The 13,445-nt window shown below is 44.0% G+C and overlaps 2 protein-coding genes across 8 annotated transcripts in view; one reads left to right on the forward strand and one right to left on the reverse strand.

Annotated features, from left to right (window-relative positions):
- Positions 1–10,675, reverse strand: part of FANK1 (fibronectin type III and ankyrin repeat domains 1) — a 92,381-nt gene extending 81,706 nt beyond the window's left edge. For 3 of the 6 annotated variants that reach the window (XR_013763360.1, XM_079137299.1, XM_079137294.1), the window contains exon 1: positions 10,574–10,660. The gene's annotated coding sequence lies outside the window, so the exon portion shown is untranslated. Of the gene's footprint in view, positions 1–2,112; positions 3,676–5,836; positions 7,574–10,573 lie in introns of those variants that run through there. The other 3 variants (XM_079137295.1, XM_079137296.1, XM_079137297.1) reach the window with 3 other exon arrangements.
- A 92-nt stretch (positions 10,676–10,767) lies between these two features.
- The window catches only part of DHX32 (DEAH-box helicase 32 (putative)), a 56,708-nt gene continuing 54,030 nt past the window's right edge, over positions 10,768–13,445 (forward strand). Inside the window, exon 1 of one of the 2 annotated variants that reach the window (XM_079137292.1) lies at positions 10,768–10,970. The gene's annotated coding sequence lies outside the window, so the exon portion shown is untranslated. Of the gene's footprint in view, positions 10,971–11,240; positions 11,745–13,445 lie in introns of those variants that run through there. The other variant, XM_079137293.1, reaches the window with a different exon arrangement.

Genomic DNA, 13,445 nt, shown 5'->3' on the forward strand with positions numbered 1-13,445 from the left:
GAATGCACATGCCATGTGCTCACTGATTCCACCTTATATCAATGAGTCAACATCAACAACAATCAGGATGTTGCCCAGCAACAGATCCCTTGGTCTTTATTAATCAATAATTGTGCATAAGTCCAAAACATTTTCTTCTCATAAACAGGACTTGATAGAAATATAGATGGGGCATGTGGTGAAAAGGTACGCTCATACATTGCTGGTGGGACTGCAAGTTGGTGCAACAATTATAAAAAGAGGTATGGAGATTCCTCAGAAAACTTAGCATTGAACTACCATTTGACCCAGCTATCCCACTTCTTGGTTTATACCCAAAGGACTTAAAATCAGCATATTATAGTGATGTTGCCATATCAATGTTTCTAGCAGCTCAATTCACAATAGCTAAACTATGGAACCAACCTAAGTGCTCCTCAACAGATGAATGGATTTAAAAAATGTGACATATATATATATATATATATATATGTATATATACATACACAATGGAATATTACTAAGCCTTAAAGAAGAATTAAATTATGGCATTTGCTGGTAAATGGATGGAGCTGGAGAATATCATGCTAAGTGAAATAAGCCAATCCCAAAAAACCGAAAGCCAAATGTTTTCTCTGATATGCGGATGCTAATTCACAATGGGGGGGTGCTTAGGGAAGAACAGTTACTTTAGATTAGGCAGAGGGAAGTGAAGGGAGGGGAGAAGGTATCAGGATAGGAAGGATAGTAGAATGAATCAGATATTACTTATATATAACTATAATACCAGTGGTATTCAACATCACGTATAACCAGAAGAATGAAAAATTATACTCCATAATATATGATGGATCAAAATGCATTCTTCTGTCATGTTTAACTAATTAAAACAAATTTTAAAAGGGAAAACTAAAAAATATATGGAGAGAGATGGGGAAAAGTCAGGCCTGGTGGTTCATGCCTCTTATCTAGTGAGGTAGGACTAAGGTAGGAGAATCTTAGGCCAGCCTAAAGAACTTAGTGAGACAGGGTCTCACAAACTCAGTGGTAAAACACCCCTGGGTTCAATTCCCAGTACCAAAAAAAAAGGAAAGAAAGAAAGAAAGAAGAATAAAAATACGGGTGCATAGAATATGTTCTACCACCACACATTGCTCATCCACTATTAAGGTCTGGATGCCATTGGATATATTTCCTTTTCTCAGTTTAGGCAGAGAACCCATTCCGTATAAGATGGCAGAGCCAGGCAGGTAAATGTTGAGAGGAGAATAAAAGATCAAGTCCTAACACTGAAGGAGATTTTAAACATGTCATATGAAGAACATTTAATAATTAGGTTGTTCAAAGAAACTGGGACTTTTCACAAATGGAAGGGTCAAAATCCCTGTTTGATAACACCCTGTGTTGAGGAGGCTGTAGAGAAAGAGGAACTCATGTACTTCATTGCTGAAAGTGTAAACTGGCACAGCCCCCATGGAGGAAGGTCCATGTGTTAAAGACATGGTCCCCAGTGTGGCACCTGCAAACCTGTTGGGAGGAATCCTAGTTCTTGGCTTGCAGCAGCTAATGTCTCAAGTGTGTAAACTTGCAGAGAGGAGCATTCCGCTCTGACCACCTAGGAATGTAAACAACTGCCCCAAGTTGACCTAGTGTCACCAAGGGAACCTTTACAGGAGCCTGGTGGTCTGATCCCCTGTAGCACACTGTGATTGGGCTAAAAGTCTATAAAATGTATGGTTTTTCCTGCAATAAATGAGTTTGCAGGCTGCTCGCCACAAGCCTGCTCCTACCCAACTCCCGGGGTCTGAGTCCTGACTCCATGGCTCTTACCTGTGCCTGAGCCAGCCTGGCACACCCTACACAAACCTGCACTTGTAAACTTTCAATTTAGTGAGACAGCGTCTCAAAGTTGCAATGCTCCTGTCTCAGCCTCCCGGATGCCTGGGATTAGGCATGCACCACCATGCCCAGCTAGACATCTACTCTTTAGATATACTTTTACCCAAAGTAAAATGTCAGATACAGAAAGTTCTTCACTGCAATTTTCTTTTAATAATTGTCCTAGAATCGTATTGCTGCTGTAGCTAATTACCACAAACACAGTGACTTGAAACAATACAAACTTTTTCTTACAGTTGGAGGTCAGAAGTCCAAAATGAGTCCTGCAGGGCTAAAATCAAATGCTGGTTCCTTCTGCAGGCAATAGGGGACAGTCCATTTCTGTGCTTTTCCAGTCTCTAGAGGCTTCCCACAGTTCTTGGCTCCTGATCTTGTTTCACTCCAACCTCTGCTTCCATCTTCACCTCACCTCTGTGGCTCTGGCCCTCTGCCTCCCTCTTATAAGGACGCTTGTGATAGACCACACCTGCCACCTGGATAATAATGGGCCCACCTGACAATCCTTGGTCATGAATCCCTTTTGCCATGTAAGGTGACATTCCCAGGTCCAGGGGTTAGGGTGATGTTTTTATTGCTGGTGCTGCTGTCAGGATGGAACCCAGGCCTTGTGCATGAGCAGCGGAGCACTGAGCTGTGTCCCAGTCCTGCAATCTACCTGTATGATTACACGAATGGTGTGAATCTACATCATGTACAACCGCAGGTGTGAATCTACATCGTGCACAACCACAGAAACAAAAAGTCGTACCCCATTTGTGTGCAATGAATCAAAATGCAGTCTGTAAAAATAAAAAATGAATTTGAGACTGGGTCTAAGTTGCCCACTCTGGCCTTGAACTTGCAATCCTCCCACCTCAGCCACCCTCATAGCTGGGGTTACAGGTGTGCACCACTGACCTGACAGATGTGGATATCTCTTACTGAGCCTCACAATAGGAACAAAATGGGAATAAAATGAATCCTCATCAGTTGTGGGCTGGTTAAATACATTATGATAAATTCATGCAACAAAATAGTTCTTTTAAAAATGAGAAAACTTGTTATGTACTAAATAGTAAGCTCTCCAAAATATAATGTTAGGTGAAAACAGCAAAGTCCAGGGCAGATAAAGGAATGCAGTATACCTAGCATGTTGCTCTATCTCAGAAATGGTATAACAAACTCACAATGGTGGCTGCCAGAGGACAGGAACTAGGTGGTGGCTTTGCCGTATGACCGCTCACTGTCTATTGTAAAACTTTTGACTTTTAAAACTTGTAACTGTATAATAAAACTCTAAAATGAAAACAATGTGTAAAAGGAATCATAGATGTGAAAGGTCAGTGTAGGCTGGAATCAGACAGGCCAGGTTCCATGGTAAAAGATATTATCACAAGATGGGATCAGATTCCACTGCTGCAGAACCAAGTGCCCCAAAACTTAGTGGCTTCAAACAGCAAACCTTTATTATCTCACAGATTTTGTGGGACAGATAACCAAAAAGAAATATGAGTGAAAGACTTGAACAGGTGCTTTGTGAAAGGATATTCAAGGAGCCTATCCAAGTACATGGAAAGTATGTGATATCATTAGTCATTGAGGAAAAAGTTTAACATGCAAGATACTTCTGTGCATGCTTTAAACTAGCTGAATTAAGAAAGAGCAAAACCCAAGCATTGGCAAGAAAGAGGAGCAACTGAACTCTCATGTAGTTCTAGAAGGACAACTTTACTTTGCAACACTGGTAACATCTACTGAAGCTGAACATACCTCAGCAGCAGCGCATTCCACTCCTAGGGGTATATACCACAGAAAGACACAAACATGTGCATGAGAATACTCACAGCGGCATTATTTGTAATAGCCCCAAACTGGAAATAACCCAAACATCTATTGTCTAAAAAACAAATAGGTAAATTGTGAGATATGCTTACAACAGGACACTGTATAATAATAAAAGAGGACAATCCACAGCTCTGTGCAGCAGCCTGGCTGAATCTCACAGGTAAAACTGCTGCTGGAGTCCTAAGTGGCAACAGACTCCAGTGGCCCAGCAAACCAGGCCTGGTCACTTCCCTCAAATACCAAACTGATATAATGATGACAATCAGGAAAAGAACTCTGATCAATATGGCAATGCTGGGAAGGCAGAGTGACAGCGAGCATCTCAGCCCTGTCCGGCACTGACAAGAGCTTTAGTTTTAAATGGAGGAGGAAATGGGGCAGGGGTGAGAGGTCTGCATAGTTAGCAGTGTCCTTGAGCTGTGGTCTGCTTGATCATTATCTCAGCTCTGGTTCTGCACGGTGGCTTTGAAGAAGTCCTTATCACTTAGGGGGCAATTTCCATTTGTTGCTCAGGATGTTTATCCATCAGATCTGGGATCCTAAGAGGTGATCACTCCTTCTTTGTGAGGCCTCTCCTCATGGGGTGATGTGCCTGAAAGTATCCACTGTAGGGCAATGACTTCAAGGCACAACCCTAGGGGACTGAAACAGAATGCTGCAAACCTTGCCTCAGTCTTCAAGGGGGACAAGATAGGTTAGGTAAGGTCAGGGTTTATAAACCTCATATTACTAGCGTTTGGATGAACACTCCTTAAAATGATTAACCTGACTACATGCAGAGCTTAAGAGTTCACAAAGTTAAGGAGACAGACAAAATGAAGGTAGATATGCCAAGATTTATCCTGCTTTCAGAAATCCATCGGGCATCTGCGGCCAAAGACTCTGTGCTTTAGCAAAGGCAGCTTCTCTAAGCCCCTATTATCACAAAATGCAAATCAAAAGGAGCTAAATAAAGGAAAATAAAAATCTACACTACACCCGTTTAAATAAAGTTCAAAAGAGGTGAAATTAATCCACCATGATAGAAATCCCAAAAGTAGTTACTGGAAAGGTACCAAAAGACAGTATCCAGGGTACAAGAAATTTTCAATACTTTATCTGGGTGATGACAACATGATGGGTTCAATTTGCAAATATTCATCAAACTGCACAGTTAAGATTTGTATGTTTTACTATATCCATATACTTCAATTAAAAAGCAAATATTGGCCGGTATTGGTGGTGCAGGCCAATCCCAGCCGTTCGGGAGGCTGAGACAGGAGGATCAAGAGTTTAAAGCCAGGCTCAGCAAAAGCAGAGCACTAAGCAACTCAGTGAGGCCCTGTCTCTACATAAAATACAAAATAGGGGTGGGAATGTGGCTCAGTGGTTGAGTGCCCCTGAGTTCAATCCCTGGTACACCTCCCCCCCCCCCCAAAAAAAAGCAAATATTGATTGCCTAGGGAGGAACAGTACACTCAATTAGTATTGAGTGTGTTACTCAACCTGGGCTCCATTAGGTGACTAGAGAACAAAAGAACTTGCACAAGTCTGATTGATTAATCTAATTGTCTTGGGTAAACAAGATATGTAGATCATTTTAAAAACTAAAATTCTGTGACTGATTTTTCCATTCCTTTATTCACTTGTAATAATGTGAATAAGGGATCCACTAGCATCTGAGAGGTGAAGATCTAATCCCTATCTCAAGGAAATTCCTCACCAGAGAACTGAGCACGTATATGGATTACAGCATGTTAGAATAACAAAAATATTAATAAAAAGCAGACACAGTACCGAGGAGAGGAAATTCACTTGTGTTCAGGAGGAGGTTAAACAGATGCACAAAGTTGCTAAGAGATGGTACTATCCAGGAGAGGCCGTAGAGGACAGACGGAGAAATGGACAGTGAGAGCATTCCAGGCAGAGCAGGAGACAAGAGAGGAAAATGCGATGCCCAGGAAGGGTCCCTGACCACCTGGAAGGGGAAGGGGATACAGAACTGGCTCCTGTGTCATGAGAAGGGCATGCCTTCCCTAAGAGAAGAACCCGAGACGCCCCCCAGCATCCTGAGGATAAACACCCCCAGCTCTGCCTGTGAACACATGAGCACAGGACACATGTGTGAGCTGTTTACTTAATAAGTTTGCACCACCTTCTGAATTTAATGAGTCATCCAGGTCATTCTTGAATGATGCTGGTAAACACAAGCCCCTCCTTGAATCTGGTTGGCTGGTTAGGATCGGACAAGTCCTAACAGTGCTCTCCTCTGCCTGTCAAGATCAAGCACAGCAAGTCAGCAAGAAGAGGTGCAGCAGGAGAGAATGTGGGGGGGTGGGGGAGCCAAGCTTCTGGGGACAGGGCTTCAACCACCGAATCGTTTTTGTCCCTTCCTGGGGTTCACTGAGCATCAGAGGTCAGGACTGCAACAACTTTTAGTATTTTGATGGGGATTTAAAAATAGAACCGTTTAAAAGGTGATGCTTTCAAATTGGTTTTAAAAAAGTTTTAAACTTGACTTATGTAAGTATTTCTTAATAATGAGATGTGAATTATAATTTAATTGACAGAGTTAATATTCTTTAGGGGCTAAGATTACTTGAGAAAAAAAAATGTTATACAGATTTGTTAAAGGGTTCCTGGGTGAGGTAAGAAATTACTTTAAAATCCTGACCAATCTCCCTGATAATTAATGAGCAAGTACTTCATGGTATTACAAAAATTTTGTTAGGCCTTATGACCTAATGGCCATTTAGTCCAAAACAATTAGACTACTTCACCTATTTCCTTAATCTTACTGGATAAAATAAAACTCTTAAAATATCCATTTAGATAAGAAAAGAAAATGAAACACCATATTTGAAATAGACCTGATATTTATAAGCACCTGATTTAAATGAATTTTGCCCAAACATACTCCATAAGAAGCACTTCAAATTGGCACCACCCTTTCTGCTGTACAGTAAAAGGGCTTTCTACTTTTTTTTAAAGTATACTATGATATTCTTAAGCAAATAAAATTAGGTATCCAGCCGTTAACAGCAATGTTATTTGTTAAATTAATGTTTGATTAAGGCACACTCCCTTTAGGCAGAAGGAACAAAATGACAAGACAGGGCCCCTGCCCTCTTTCACCACTCTAAAGTCTGGTAGAGGAAGTAGATTTTTAAAAAATTAACAAAATAATTACAAATTGTATTATTGCTATGAAGAGAAAAGCACAAACTGGGAGCAGTGGCCATGCCTGTAATCTCAGCCACTCCGGAAGCTACAGCAGGAGGATCAAAAATTCAAGGCCAGTCTGGGAAACAGTGAGACTCTGTCTCAAAATAAAGAATAAAACAGACTAGGGATATAGCACCCCTGGATTCAATCTCCAGGAGAGGAAGAGAGGAGAAAAGAGAGAGAGAGGTGAGTCAAGGTGGAAATAACATGGGGGGGGGGGGCACTACCTACTTCAGGGAGTCAGGAAAGGACTCAGTAGGAAAACGACATTTAAACAAAGCCTGAAGGACACTAGGAGGCATGTGTACGAGAGAAGGGAATGACATTCCTAGCAGAGGATGGTTTGTGCAAAGATCCACAGTTCTGAAAGGAGTTTGGTCTGCTTAAGTGACTAAAAGAAGCATGATACCTCTAGGATCCAAAATGTACAAAGTTTGAAGAGGCAGTTATGTCAGGATAAGAATTTGAGAGGGCTTTTGAGCAAGGAAGTGACAGTCAGATGCACATCTTGGAAAAGTGACTGGCTCTCAGACAGAGCGCAGGTGGGAGTGGGGGAAAGGAAATGCAGAAGTTGGCAGAGCCTATAATCTTGCCTAAGTGAGATCATGGCTTGGGGATTCTAGCTGGGACACAGAAGGGAGCACACTCAGGGTACACTTGGAAGACGAATAAATAGACATACAGGTTGGAAGGAGCGGGGGTGATGGGTGGTGAGTGAACCCAAGGAGTAAGGGCGATTCAGATTTCAGGCTGCAGTAACTGATGGGGAAACACGTTTAGAGACAGAAGTCCACTCTTAAGCGTATGCACCCGTCCCTCAGTGACTGAAATAGTTTAGATCTCCACTTAGCATTTCTTTAAAATGACTGATGTGTAGCAGGAAACTGCTACCTAAATTAGGCTCAGATACATAGATGTGTATATCTAGGTTATGAAAATATATATATGTGTGTATGTATGCATATAATATGTGTGTGTGTGTGAGAAGCTGTACTTGTAATCAAACCTGACATAATCAACATCAAATCTGTAGTTGACCTGGAGAGTTTAGGGATCAGGATCTGGGTCTATCTCAATGTTTCACTTGACAGAGTTTTTACCAGATTGTGTATTTCTTTAGGTTTGTCTGTTTATTTACTTTGGGTTTAGATTTGGTCTAAAGAACTCCAGAGCCTTGGTATTGTCACTAAGAAGTCAGGGAAGAGATAGTATTGTTGAAAAAAACAATGTACCTTTTCCATGTTGTTTTATGCGTGGGATATCTTTCCAACAGTGAAGTTAGTTTAGGAAAAGAACAAAGATGGAACAGCACAAGCCAAGTGCCCGAGCTGTGCTGAGGAGTACAAGGTCAGGAACTATTTGATTCACCCTTTCCCTGAGGAATTGTTTCTAGGCTCATTGACCAACTATTACTCTGTAGATCAGCAGCAGCCCATTTCCCTTTGCTCATTCCCACAGTAAAATTTGGTTCTGGGGTTTGAAGAGTTTATGTTTATTGGATTTTAATGACTTAATTAACAAAGGTCATTCCTAAAAGTAATGGAAAACCAAAGCTGTGGAAACAGAATGGATGTGACGACTTGAGGGGTAGCTCTAGTGTGTCCTTGGTGTTGTCCTTACATGCTTCAGCCTTATAAGCAATTAAGGATCTTTCCTCTCCATCAATTTACTAATGCTACTTTCAACTACTATTGTAAAATGTTATTTGAAACCCCTCAATAACTAAAGGTTGTACATAAATGCAAATCTTAAAATATGTTCCTTGAGGCACCTATAACAATATATCGCTAATATAACAACAGTATAATTATAATTGTAATCATATTCATAGTGTTTCCATTGTCTTTGACAGAATAAAATAACTGCAGTCTCAGGTAAAATCTAGTTGGATATAAACACTGAAGTTAAAAGGGACATTAGAGATGATTTAATCTGGTCCTTTTAAATAATTTACTGTGAATGACTTAGTAAATATTTACCCAAAATGGTGCTTATTAGACTGTGATAGAATTTCCTAAGGTAAAATGTAATTATTTGAATCACTTAAAATTAAATATGTGAAAAGGAATAAATCTAGTTATTTCTTAGGCATAAATTACTTAACAAGGGCTGGTGATGTAGCTCAGTGGTAAAAGACACCTGGGTTCAATCCCCAGTACCAAATAAATAAATATTTCCGCCTAAAACTTCAATGAGATGAGATACTACTGTGCAGTTCATCTCCGTATTACATTTCTTATACACTTTTACAAAGCCTTCCTGATCTGGCTCCTGTTGACTTTTCCAGCATGTCCTCCTCCCTGCATCCCTTTTCTCAACCAAAGCTCCCCACCCTCGCAGCTGCAGCTCTACCAATCTCCCTACTTTGAGTTTCCAACCCCAGCACTCTCTCAGGTCTCAGGGTCTGTCTATGCACAAGGGACTTCCTCTCTCTGGAATCCCTTTCCCTCATCCTGCAAGTTGGTTTTGCTTTCTGCAGAAAGCCTTCTGTTCATCTCAGACCCCAAGGACATCAGAAGTCCTTGAGAGTCTCTGCTTAGTTTTCTTGGGATGACCAAAACTAGCATTGTCCTGTTTGTCCTTCAATCCCCAGTTCTAAAGCAGAGCTGTATCATATCAGGAACTATGTATGAAAGAATGGATAGAGACAGTGAGCACTGAAGGTTTTGAAATTTATAGTTTGCACCTTTAAACAATATCAAAAACCTGAAGAAATAAGCCTGCTCTTTTTAAGATATTTCATTTCAAATTATTTCTTCTCCAAGGAGAGAAGATACACAGCGTAGCATCCCGCTGACAGAGAAAAATGTTAGCATTGCTGTATGCTAAGCTTCCTTCAATAGGTTAGATACAAACAGAATCCAAAAAGTTACAAATGTAAGTAATACTGTATAAAAATCCTATCCACCCAAGCAACCATAACTCCCAACTTGTCAGCTCTCTCCTCAGCAAATGAGTTAGAAAAAAGGAAAAAGTTTTTAAAACTTTCTTATTGAAAATAAATGACCCTTAAAAATGTCTCCATTCCCCCCACCAAAGAATTTTAGATTTGGCCTGAATACTTAGTTTCTGTAATTGTGCAAGAAAAGATTTGGTGTTGAGAGGCGAACTGCCTTCTTGTATAAAGGTTCAGGATCTTTGTAGTCTCCATAGAAAACACTGTTCTTTAACAACAAAAAGGGTAATAAAACTGCTTGGGTGGAGACAAGGAAAGACCGGCATAGGGCAAAGTCCCTAAATAAAGCAATGGCTCTGCTAGAGCCGGTAACTGTGAGCTGCACGCCGTTGGCCGCACGGCAGATACACTGTGGGGAAACAGAAAGGCAAAAACGATTTAAAAAGTAAGAAAGGGGAACAACGGCGCGCGTCAGCTCGGGCGGCCGGCCCTCCTCCGGGCAGACCCGGCGCAGCGACGCGCTCCGACGCGCACGGTCGGCGCCCGGCCTTCGGCAGCAGCAGCGGCACTGGGCGCTCAGACCCGAACCATCCCCTGAACCGCCGGCCGCGGCGGCCGGGTACCAGCGCCAGGCCTGGGCTTCGGGGAGGGCGCAGCCCCGAGCTCGGGTCCCGCGCCGCGGCCCCGCCGGCCCAGCCCTCCGCCTGCAGCGCAGGCGCCGGCCGCCCCGCGCCCCGGCCGCCCCGCCCCGCCCCGCCGCGCCGCCCTTACTCGGGCTCCAGGCTCAGCTGCTCTCGGGCCCCACGGGCGGAGCCCCGGCGCCGCCGCCCTCCTAACGCCTCTCCTTCGCGGCAGGCGTCGCGCGGGTTGCCCTGACAACCGGGGCTGGGCGGGGCCAGAAGGACGGCGAGAGGGAGGGACCAAAAGCCGCGAGGGAACGCCGACCCGCGCGCGTCGCCGGGGGCACCGAGCGAAGTGGCGGCCGGGTCGCCGGCGGACGTCGCTGCCCCTGAGGCCTGGTCGCGCGGCCGCGCCTCCCCCGCTTCGCCCGCGCCTCCCCGTCGCTGTTCCAGGCCAGGCGTCGGCCGCGATCGCCCGAGCGCCGGGCGACCGGCCCCCCGCGGGAAGGCGCCGGCCCGCCCCGCTCCGGGATCGGCGGCCGCTGCAGGTAAAGGCGCGGCGCGCGGCGGGAGGGCGGACCGGGCTGCCGGCGGCGGCGCACCTGTTGCCCGCCCGCCGTTGGCCGCCGCCGCCCCGCCGCGCCCCGAGAGGCCCCGCGGGCCCTGCGTGCGGGGCGGCCGGGCGGGGCCCTGCGGGCGGCGGGAGCGCGAGCACGGCCGGGTCGGCGCGCCGCCGCCCTGTCACCCGCGCCCGCCCGCGTGCGCCCGCCTGCCCGGGGCGTCTGGGCGGGCCGGTCGAGCCCTCGAGTGCTGACTCAGCCCGCAGGGGCTGCGGCGGACTCCGGCCGGCCGTGCCCGGGGCACTGGGCTGAAGGCTCCGGCCGAGTGTTGCGGGGGAGCTTTGGGGTTGTAGGAATTCTGCCCGGAGAGGGGCGCGGGCCAGGAGCAGCCGGCCGGGAGGCGGAAGGAAAACCCGAGAGACGGCGAGCAGGCCTGGATCCGACGGCCCTCGGTCCGTTCCCCCCGCCGCGCAGACGGTGCCGGCGGGAAAGGGAAGAGCCCCTTTGGGGTCGTGTAGGAGACGATTCATCTTTGCCACTAGGGAGAGTTCTCCTCCACGAATGACAGGTTCACCAAGAAGAATTCCTTTCCACTTAACAAGGAAATCATTCAAAGATTCATTGAAGCTGAGAAGCAGTGGACATTTATCATATTTCGCCAGATTAGGCTTTCCCCTCTGAAACTATATGGGGACTTTTTCCAGATTAATTGTCCAAACAAGTGATTTATTCAGAACTCATGATCTACAAGCTGAAGTACGTGTAGGTAATAACTTCAGGTTGAACACTTCATGAAGCTTAACTACTTGCTCCTGACATTTAGAGAAGGGGGGATTCGTTTTTAGACAGTATCGATGATTAGTAGTACTTCTGTATTCCATGTTCCTCAAGCTCTAATTTTCATAAGCAAAATTACCAAGCAGCCTTCTCACCCAAGATACAAACACAGTGATGCTCATTAGAAATACAACAAATTGTCAAGATAAGGATTTAAAAACATCTGTCGTTACTGACACACAAAAAAAGGTGAGGTTAAATCTTAACAGTAAAGACTAGGCGGTTGTATTTTTTTAAAAAAGGAGAAAGAAACGGCATTGTGATCTCCATGCTAAGGTAACAAGGACTCTATTTGGTAGTTACACCTGGATTTTGAGGTTGCAAAATGGGGATATGTACTACAAAGTATTTCGTTGTGGGTTAGAAGAATTATTTTAGGATTCTCAAAGTTGACTTGAATGAAATCTTATTCAGCAAATGAAGGCAACTGTGAAAAGCAACATTGTTTTATTTTAGGGCTTGCCGGTGCACTTATGAAAGAACAGGCTGGTCAGGAGGTGGAAGTGGAAGGAAAAGGCACTGAAATGTCCACTGCAGGGACGATTTTCAAAATCTCTTTTTCCTTCCAGCACCTTGTACAGTGTTTGTTAATGGATAAGAGCTTTAGAGAAACAGTTTTCCATATAGAGATAAGACAAAACAATGAAATCCTATGGGGGGGGTTGTCTGCTTGTGTGAGTTTCCAGGCTCATCCCTGCATTGCTCTTCACTCCTCTGATGCTTAACTTAATGTAGCTAACTGAAGGATGTTAGCAAGGAGTAACAAGGTAGCAGTGAAGAGACAGGGTAGCCTTTCTTTTTCTTATCTCTTGGTCATATCAGAACTCAAAAATAACTGGTGGGAAGTTAACCTTATTAAATGCAAAAGAATGACAAAAATATAGCAAAGGAATGTGTTCCTGCTGTCTTCTATCATAAATTTGATACAAGTTTTTCTTTTCTTCATTGTGAGGATACTTTCTTCTCTCTGTGTTACTTTCTGAAACTCCTAGGAGTTCAGTCAAAGGTAGAAAGTTCCATTTAGGGTATGTTTTCTCCTTGTCCCCCAAACCTGTCTTGCACTGCACTCAAATTGTTGGACTCCCAGAAATGCCTATCTTCTTCACCATTCCTACTCATAGTATAATCCTGCTGCAGGAGCTTGTTGTTCCTCCCTCACCCTGCCTGTAAAGTCTTCCAGGATAAGGCCAGCAACGCCCACTAAAGGCACTTCTGTCCCACACTGGCGAGGCTACATAATTTATCACTGTAGAAGTACAGCACTATACCATCTTGTAGATTTTTATCTTGTTTTATACTATGAATCTTGCACCTCTGATTAGATTAAGCCCATTTGGAGCAAGACTTTTGCATTCCTTTTAACACATAGTGGGCTTCATTGTGTATCTGATAATTTGAGTAGGACAGTAATAAAGAGGACAAGCCTTTGGTTAAGGATGATTGTATTAATTTCTGGCCATGCTACCTTGGGAAAGGCAGGGACTTTTATTTGATCATTTGTAATGTAAAGTGGTTGTCTAATAGTCTAGTTGTGAGAATCAAAATAAATAAGATTATAGATATGAATGATAGTATTGGTATATTGTAAATAAATTTTCTCATGTAAAGGATTATTATTGATTCAGT

Source organism: Sciurus vulgaris, assembly GCF_902686455.1.
Source record: "Sciurus vulgaris genome assembly, chromosome: 4".
In the NCBI taxonomy this organism is placed as follows: Eukaryota; Metazoa; Chordata; class Mammalia; order Rodentia; family Sciuridae; genus Sciurus; species Sciurus vulgaris.